Source organism: Periophthalmus magnuspinnatus, chromosome 4 (genome assembly GCF_009829125.3).
Source record: "Periophthalmus magnuspinnatus isolate fPerMag1 chromosome 4, fPerMag1.2.pri, whole genome shotgun sequence".
NCBI classification, from domain to species: Eukaryota; Metazoa; Chordata; class Actinopteri; order Gobiiformes; family Gobiidae; genus Periophthalmus; species Periophthalmus magnuspinnatus.
In genome coordinates, this window is record NC_047129.1 from 4,002,885 (window position 1) to 4,012,508 (window position 9,624).

The following is a 9,624-nucleotide window of genomic DNA, read 5'->3' on the forward strand; positions in this document are numbered from 1 at the left end:
AATTGACATGGCTAAGTGGATTTATGTTGTGTCAAACATGAGCAAAGGTCGGGAACAATAAAACCTGACATGCGGACAAAAAGCAAGTCCCCACCCCGGTTAAAAGAAATCTTCAAACTGTGAGTATTTTGACAGTTTTGTGATTACGTGATTTATTTTAATAAAATAGGGAATTTTGAATAACTAACCACAGAAGTGCAAGAAGGCTATAGCGCAACTGGTGCACATTCCTTGAGCTGCGCGCCGTCTGCACACTTGCCTCACCAGATGTCCAAAAACAGCCACGATTTTGACTGGTGAAGGTGTATGTACACACCAGTTCACTGTTTGCTTTTAATGTTGTGTTACATGCACATCATGGGCAGTGGACAGTAGCAGTGTCCACATAACTTGGTATTTGTCGTAACGGTGGGTGTAGCGGACCAAAGGATGCAGACTCGGGGAATATTTACAGTATTTATTAAAGAAATGACAAATGGTGCAGTTCGAGGGTTGATCCGGCGGTGAGCAGGAGGTGAGGCACGGGCCAGGATCCAGGAGCGGAACGTGGAGCGCAGCGGAGATGACGATGCGGGCAGCACCAGGGCAGGACGCAGAGTGCTAACCAGGGTCCGGGGTCGCGGAATGCAGAGATAAAACAGACAGTACCAGGGCTGGGAAGCAGGGTGGAAGCAGGGTCGGAGCTGAGCCGGGAGCGCTGGAGCTGAGACGGTCCAGCAAGCTGGGTGGAGACGCACATACGATCCGGCACCGAACAGGATGAGGCTGAAACGAAGATGAACCGGCACTGAACAGGGTGTAGAAACGCAGATGATCTCGCCCTGAGTGTCTGGTCCTGCCTCCTCTTATACACAGCAGGTGGTGGTGATCGCGCTGATGAGCTGCAGGTGCGCGCAGGAGGAGCCAGGAGCTCAGCCCAGCTCGGCAGGTGAGGGAGGGAACGAGCAGGACAGGAGGAAAAACGTGGAGCAGACGGAGCGGATCATGACAGTATTAAAGAATCAATGCCGGAAGAAAGTCCAAAATCCTCTGGCGGGCCAAAATAAATTGGCAAAGGGCCAACATTTTCCCGCGGGCCGGACGTTGCCGACCACTGCTGTAGAACATTCTAAACACAGCAATAACATCTCCATGGAGACAAGCAAGTAGCAGACCCTATGCCAGAAAAGTTGTACAGTGCTCCTTTAAAGAACCATTGCCTACTATTTACTATTTATTTTGCATATGATTCTAGACATACTATAGCAGCCGTCTCAGTGAGTCTCATTTAATAAAAAGCAATTCTAACTAATTCAAATGAAATGAAATTAACAACATTACAACAAAAAAGATAAAAGGGATAAACAAAAAAGCGACTCACAGTTACTTATAAATATTTAAGTATGCCCTGTCCTATTACCACTCTAAAACAGCTTTTGCACACAGCACAGAATGCTATCTCACCTTCTCCTCTAACAGTCCCCTTGTACCTCATCTGCATCATGGCAAAAACAGGTTTCCATGTGTTCCTTCTCCTTTGGGACCTGGGCTCTTCCACAAATTCTCCAAAAACCAGGACAACCATCCAAGCGACACATCTGACGAGATGCGGTACTTCCCACAATAACTAGCCCGGATTCACTCTCCTGGGACCCCACTGTAGCAGCTCAGCCAATATATACCCAAGAGTCCCCTATTCTTTACACTACAGTTTAGAGAAAAATGTGGCATTTTCACATGCATTAATCAAAGTAAAGCTTAAGACTGTCTTCTTGTCTGATTTTTGCTATAATTGACTCGTTAGCTAATTAATCTTCCTACTGTAATTAGGAAAAAGGTGTATGGCAAATCAGCTGCTCATTTGCATATTGAGCTTTTACTTCGGAGGGAGAGAGAGAGGCAGCAGGAAGCAGGTTTTTTAAAGTTATTATATTTCCCAAAGGAAACCAAGTGACCAGTGAATACTTTATAAATGTTGATCCAAAAGTCTCTATCTGGTAACTTTTTTGTTATTTATAATGTTATTTTAATAGTGTATTTAGTTTTTACACAAATTAGCTATTAGCTTTATATAGCGCTCAAAGCACTTAACACCAAGGAACCTCTCAACCATTCACACACACACACACACAGACCGTGTCTCAATTCGCCAAACCGCCCATAGATGCACCATTCGAAGTGTGCGTTGAAGGGCAGCTACGTAACCTCCAGGCATGACAAGGGCTATCCTTGCATCCATGCACACTTCACGCACTGCTGTATCCCATCATGCACTGCGCCTATGCAAAAAAGAGAAGAAAATGGAGTTTGCTAAGCCATACACGTTCAAATGTTCGCGCTGATTTCCCTCACCTACAACAGTGCAACATGAAACTGTTAAATCTGAATAAAGACCTTGTGTTTGATGATTAAAAAGGTGGGGTCCTTCTTCTAATCCACACGGCATATTCATAAGGCCCACGCTGGTCTGCACAACGTCTTCATGAGTTGGTGTGCATTCCATAGGTCTGCACCCCCCTGGCGGGAACATGTTATTTACCTTAGCATTAGTAAATCAAGATACCAGTTTGATGTAGTGCTAGACTGCGAGGAAAAAACTTACAATAATAAGATGAAATGAACTGACACGGCCTAGAAGGTAAACAGCGCCCTCTACTGGTATGAAAGTAGTTTAGCCATGGATCAAATTAAACCTGGCCCGAATACCGAATTAAACTGCAATATCCCACTTTATGTACAACTAATAACTGTTCTCTGGTTTATAGACTATGAATGTAAAAATTATATTGGTTACTGTCTCTGTTATTATGTTTTAACAAGGCATATTTTGTTACAGTTATTAAATAGCTACAACTGGGAAAAAAATCACCTTGAATGTTATATTTTCCTATTGATATGATGAATGAATGATGTTTTATGTCGAGAGAAATAAGCATACAGTGGTAGATCCTCTACCAGGAAAGTTACACATTACACCTTTAATTTTATGAGAACAATCCAAAAAACAAAAGCAAAATTAAACATATGGTTCAATCTGCATCACAAATTTCTGCATTAATTCTTAAATATAAAATATGGCATTAAATACAGTAATTTTTTACACGTGATTATATTTAGTGACGTTCCTGTTCTGTTCTGTATGACTGGCAGAGTAACAAAGCAGCATATGCCCCCTACTCCGTACACAACTCCAGCACAGAATGATAATCCCATAGAGCTTTACTATGGCATATGGCGAGTGCTTTGTCTTGAATTCAGATGGAGTGATTGAGTGGAGTGGCCATCTTGACTCTTGGCATTTCCGCAAGTGCTCCTTTTGTCCGCTAAGATCAGCCTCACCATCCAGAAGTATCAGTTCAAAAACCCTGGCACACAAAACATAAGAGTTTTAAGCACTAGTTTCTGTTGGTTTAGTTGGGTGATTGTCTTTTTCAAATGTGTTCTACCCTATGATAATGGTGATCTTGGCCATGTTATATTGGTTTTCCCTCATCTTTTGCTTAGTCTTTGCTCAAAGTTGTATTTTGATTGATTCATCCATGTTTGATTAATCCTGTATTGTCCTGTTATTTTGCATAGTAGGAATTTTGCTTCTCAAAAGTAGAATAGATTTCAAGGACATGCAAAAGTGGGAACATTGATGACACAAATGCAGTTTAATAATCTGGTGATAAACATTTATACTCACACCTGCACCTGTTTTTAATGTTTTAACCTCTTGAGACCCGAGCTCTTGCAGGCCATGCTTTATTAATTTGTCTTTGTTATTTGGGCTGGCTGAGTGTAAATACAAAGAATTATCTTTTTACATTATGTAGTTTCTGAGAAAAAAATATGTAAATCAAATGTCCTCATATGTGGACATTTTAATCATTTTGATAAAACATTTGAATAATGATTTGCAAAATCTATTTATTAAGACCCTGAAAACAGCAACATTTGTCCTGAATGTAAAAACAAAATGATAAACAACATGGAACAATGTGTCTCATGTGAAGATCTGCTGACAGGAGCAGGAAGAAAAAAATATATATATATATATTCTAAACATTCTAAACTGTTAAAAATGAATATATATAACATATTTGCATTGTTGTTGTTCTTGTATACTGTTATTCTTCTTCTAAAAATTTGCATTGTGGCCTAGACGACCCAAAATGTGTTGTCCACATATGAAGACGCCAGGTCTCAGGAGGTTAAAGGGACTTATGTACTTAATTGTGTTGTTTATATTTTTCTGTATTTTAACAGGGTGCCCATAAAAAATAAAGTCTAAATACTGTCATTGGGCTCTTTCTGTAGATAGACAGAAAAATGAAATAAAATTTTGAATTGAGTTTTCAATGCTAAAAAAAATACTGTTTGCCCCATAGACTGTTTATGGAAATGTACTGAGGGAGTGTGACATCACCCATAGCGTTTGACTCTAGCCAAACCAAGCTAATCGAGGCCAGCAGCTATAGCTGGTCTGTTATCTTGGCTTGGGTGGTGTTGTGCAGAGATTATGTAGATTTAAGGGCCAGGTGTTTATTATTAAAACAAACATATCAAGTATAATTTACCATCCTCAGCTTTTAACCGTGTTATGGCAGCACCACACAGGTTGAATGGTTAGCACTCTCACCTCACAGCAAGATACCAATATTGACCTTATTTTGCCCTGCCCACTTTTGCTGTAAATGTGAATAATCTGTGCTTTTTTATGGTGGCACTTTTGGAAAAGTAGGTAGATTTATAGTGTTTATTGTTGCATTGTTGCCTTGTTGCGCACCAACAAGGCAACAATGCACTGATTCTCTGGGCTTTGTAGTCCCTATAGAACTTATTTACTGTCAAGATCAGCTACCCTATGCAAAATAATACATCCCGATTGACAATGGCCACACCCATGGCAACTTCCAGAATAACGTGAATATATATATATATTTTTCTTTATTTATTTATGTATTCATTCATTCATTTATTTATGCTTTATTTGTCATTTTTAAATAACCAAGCACACTAACTTTTACTAAGTCTTGACTTTTTGACAGCAAAAACACATGTTGCTCTAACCTACTTTTGGAAAAAAGGCCTGGAAGTGCAGATTTGGAGTTGTTTTTGCTCAGAGCTCAGATGACAGCAGTGCACTTTGTGTCAGACAGAAGAGGCAGGCTTGAGTGATGCTGACTATCCAAATTGGATTCATGTCAAAGTTGAGCTAATGTCATTACAGCTGCAGAGACAGACAGCTTTCACTCTGTTAAGGGTGAACTGTGTCACTTTTCTTGAGGGGCTAGTGCCTGCTTAAATACATAGAGATACCTTTAGATGCCCATAGTTGAGAAAATGCAAAATACATACATTTAAAAGTCCTATATTACACAAAATGTACTCATGTGAGCTTTAGGCCATGTTATAATGTAAACTCCTCAAAACTTCGCACGAGTAACTCTTTATTATAAGTCGGTCTACATTTCTAAAGCAATTCCAGGGCTAAAATTATTCAAATGATTCTAGTGAAGGTGTATAGATTTTTAAAACTCAGAGGAGCACTTCCTATACTTCCTTTACCACTTGACATTACAAGATGGAACAGGGTGTTTTCTATTTGAGAGGAGAACTCCATAGAAGAAATATGTGTGTTAAACATGTATGACTGAAATAAAACACAATTACAGGTATGTTTGTTAGTACAAAAACAAAACAAAACAAACAAACAACAACAACAACAAAAACAGCAACATGCATCCTTATTGTGTGCAGGCTTGCATCTTCTCGAACCTGCCTCTTGGCCTGGTTGAGAGCCTCCTCCTGCTTGTTTCCATGGGAATGTTGTTTTGGCTGTAATATTCCACAGTATGGCACAAAACATATCTATCTCCATGGTTTTAGCGTTATATTTCCATGGAATTATGCAGGTGGTAAGCCAGCTTCACAAAGTTACATGGTGTTACTTTAATGCCATACTTTCTTTATCTATCTAACACATCCACAATGACAACAGTATGTGAAAAGTAAAAGGAACATTTTGAGAACACAATAATATTATGACAACTTAATGCATTAAAGTTGGTTAACAGGGATACAAAAAAGCTTCAGATGTAGTGAAGAAGAAAAAGTTAAATTCCATGTCTCAGAAAATGATAAAGCTTCAGATGTAGTGAAGCAGACAAAATTAAATTTCATGTCTCAGAAAATGATAAAATATACTTATAAATGTAGTGGAGTAAAATGTACAGATACTTGCTCTCAAATGTAAAAACTACCCACTGTAACATTTACTCAATTAAAGTATAGATAACTAAAATTTATAAGTACAGTGTTTTACTACTTTTACTTTATGTTTCACCAGTAAAGAACAGAATGTGATGCAGATAGCTCTTGGTTAGCCTTCAGATTAAAATGTTAAAATGGTGTGTCAGTGTCATGATCTCACTGTGTGGAGGTGAAAAGAGCAGTTTATTTTGTAGGCTGGAGGTGAGAGAGCGCCCATCACAATGTGAGAGAGTTCAGAGTAGAGCAGAGAGGAGTTTTAAAAGTGACAAAGTGAGCAGGTTTTTTGCAAACTTTATATTTCACTCATTATATCTATACAAACACAATGAAAATTTTGTCATAGTTGTTGGCAATGTAATATTCTTGCCAAGAGAAAGTAAATAGTAGTCAGTGATGACTAGCTGTATCCAATATTTCACATGCATTTGAGCAAAATGTGTCTTGTTCTTGCCCCAATACAGATATATTGCAAGTCTGTTTCTAATTATAAAGCTTCTATGGTCCAATAATCAGGAAGTGCACTACCATGATGGCAAACCCCAATCTAGCATCTGAAAGTTGTGAAAAGTGTTTAAAAATCAAGGTAAATGGATGGTCGGAATACATAAGGTAAAGCAAGAGAGGGATAACTTTGGACTACACCAAACCATTTAAAATGTTAGTTTTTCACATTTTTAAGACAGTGAAAATCGGGTACAGTGTCTGTAAACTCAGACTAAAAGTACAGATATTTTCACAAATTATAAAAATTAACTTGTAAGATAATGATGTATTATTTTGTGCTAAGGGAGGCAAAGTGCCATCAAATCTGAATAAAAATACTTTTTTTGTGCACAAAATCTAATAAACATTTATTAAATCAAATTTAGGATTTAGCACACCTCACATTAAGACGGCACCAGTGTGGCTCTTCTGTATGTAGTTTACATGTTCTCACTGTCTGTGGGTGAGTTTCCTCTGGTCACTCCAGTTTCCCCCATCAACCCAAAACATGTACCGTAGGTACAATCTTGACAAGTCCTGACAAGCCTAACTCAACATCTAGAGATGGTCCCCAAGCTCAGCACTGTTCCTGACAGATTGCCACAGAGAGAAACATTGGTAAACTGCAGATGTCAAACTTCCTTGTGACAATATTAACCCTAAAACTTGAAACTAAAAATCCAAATTACTCTTATTGATCACCATTTTTTTGTCAACTCTACCTGCCTGTCTCCAAACTTGAGCTTGTGGTTTGCGCAAAGCCCATCTTGCTGGCTGATTGCAGAGTGATTAGATAGTAAAGTGCAGTGCGTGAGTCCTGGTCTGTCCTCACTGTTACATTCTGTCCCATAATGGAGAGAGCCATGGAAGCCTGGCTCTCTCATTGATTCCCTGAAAGTTGTGCTACGTGGACTGTGACCTTTTCACGTCTTCACTGATGGAATGAAAGCTGCTGAAATACCCACAATGCACCGTGCCTCTCCAGAGAAATGTTAGTAATTAGAGGCACACGACAGGGGACATGGAGGCCAGCGCATCAGAGACCAGACAGGTGAGGGCGAGGGGAGATGGGGAGGAATGGGGAGTCTGAAGTTATGTTAAAAAAAAAACAAAAAAAAAAAAAACAGGTGAATGGAGTACAGAATTATATTCAAGTAAGAGTACTGCCAATTTAAAATGATAGTACTAAGTACTTAGGATGTAGATAAAATTAATGGGACAATATATAACTTTCTGGGAGTGGCATGTCGCCTTGACAAAATCTATGGAAAAAGAACATTAAAACTGTAATTTGGAACATTCCCCATGAAAATAGAAGTTTTATGCCATACTGTGGAACATTATAGCCAAAGGAACAACATTACATGGAGACAAGTAGGAGGAGGCCCTCCTCCAGGTCAAATAAGAGTTAGGCCCTAAACACATGTGTCAATGTTTACGTACGAAGCTAACCACAGCCGTGCATCAACGTGAGGATGGCCACACCGGCAGAACATATGCACGCAGCACTGGCTCTGTGTTTCTCAATAGGAAACTGATCAGACTTGAATGGGAGCATTTAGCCACTTGTAACAGGCCTACAGTGAAAATAACTAGCTAAATGGGCTTGTATTTGCCGTCTCTGGAGCCTGATCATAGCAAATGCAAGGTTTTCAAAAGTAAATTTGAAAACACAAAGCGAGGGCAGTGTGGCCCTCCCCATTTACTTTTAATACATTCTGAAAAAATAAAACACCTCCAAAACTTTCTGTTCTTACACTTGTGTATGTCCTAGGCCTTAGGTTGCAAGCCTGCTCAATGAAAGGATGCATCTTTTTTCATGTTTTTTAGGGCAACAAACACCACCAAAATGAAGAAACATGTTTTATTTTAGTCTTTTTTTTTTTTTTTTTTTTACTAAAAAGTTACATAGTGTGGCTTTAAGAGTACAGATAACACATTTAGGTCAGGGACCAAGGAGGAGCTGAAGGCTGTACAGAAGAAGCTGAGGAGGAAAATCAGGACAAGCCAAGCTAGCCTTAAGAGAAGGATGGAGCAACAGCTACAGGAGAAGAACATCCAGGGGGTGTGGAGAAATCTAAAGACTATCTCAGACTTCAAAGCACCTTCTGCCCAGACGGAGGGGGACCTGCTGTGGGTGAACGACCTCAATTCTCACTTCCTGAGATTTGATCAATCACCCACCCCTACCCCCACCCAGCTGCCTGCTCTCCCCTCCCCGGCTGGACAATGGGGAATTCCTGCACCTCTTCTCACCTGTGCCTCTGCTCTTCATCCCACCAATACACATGGACTCACCCATCCTCCCAGCCTGCCACTGTCATTTTCTACAGCCCAGGTGAGACTGGAGCTCAAGAAGATCAGACAAAGGAGGGCAGCAGGACCAGACGGCATCAGCTCCAGGCTCCTTAAGTCCTGTGCAGATGAACTGTGCGGAGTTATGGAGCATGTCTTCAACATGAGCCTAAAGCTGGGGGTGGTACCACAACTCTGGAAGACCTCCTGTGTGGTACCGGTGCCCAAGACGCCACAGGCCAAGGAGCTCAGCAGCTTCAGGTCGGTGGTTCTAACATCTCACCTGATGAAGACACTGGAGAGACTGGTCCTTGGCCACCTCCGCTCCACCATGAGCTCAGCGATGGACCCGCTGCAGTTTGCGTACCGGCCTGGCATCGGAGTGGAGGATGCCGCCATCTACCTGCTGCACTGCTCACTGTCTCACCTGGAGAACCCCGGCAGCACTGTGAGGATTCTCTTCTTTGACTTCTCCAGTGCTTTCAACACCATCCAGCCACTGCTCTTGAGGGACAAGCTGGAGACCGCCGGGGTGGACTGTGACCTGGCAAACTGGATCCTGGACTATCTCACAAACCGGCCCCAATTTGTGAGAGCCAAGAACTGCGT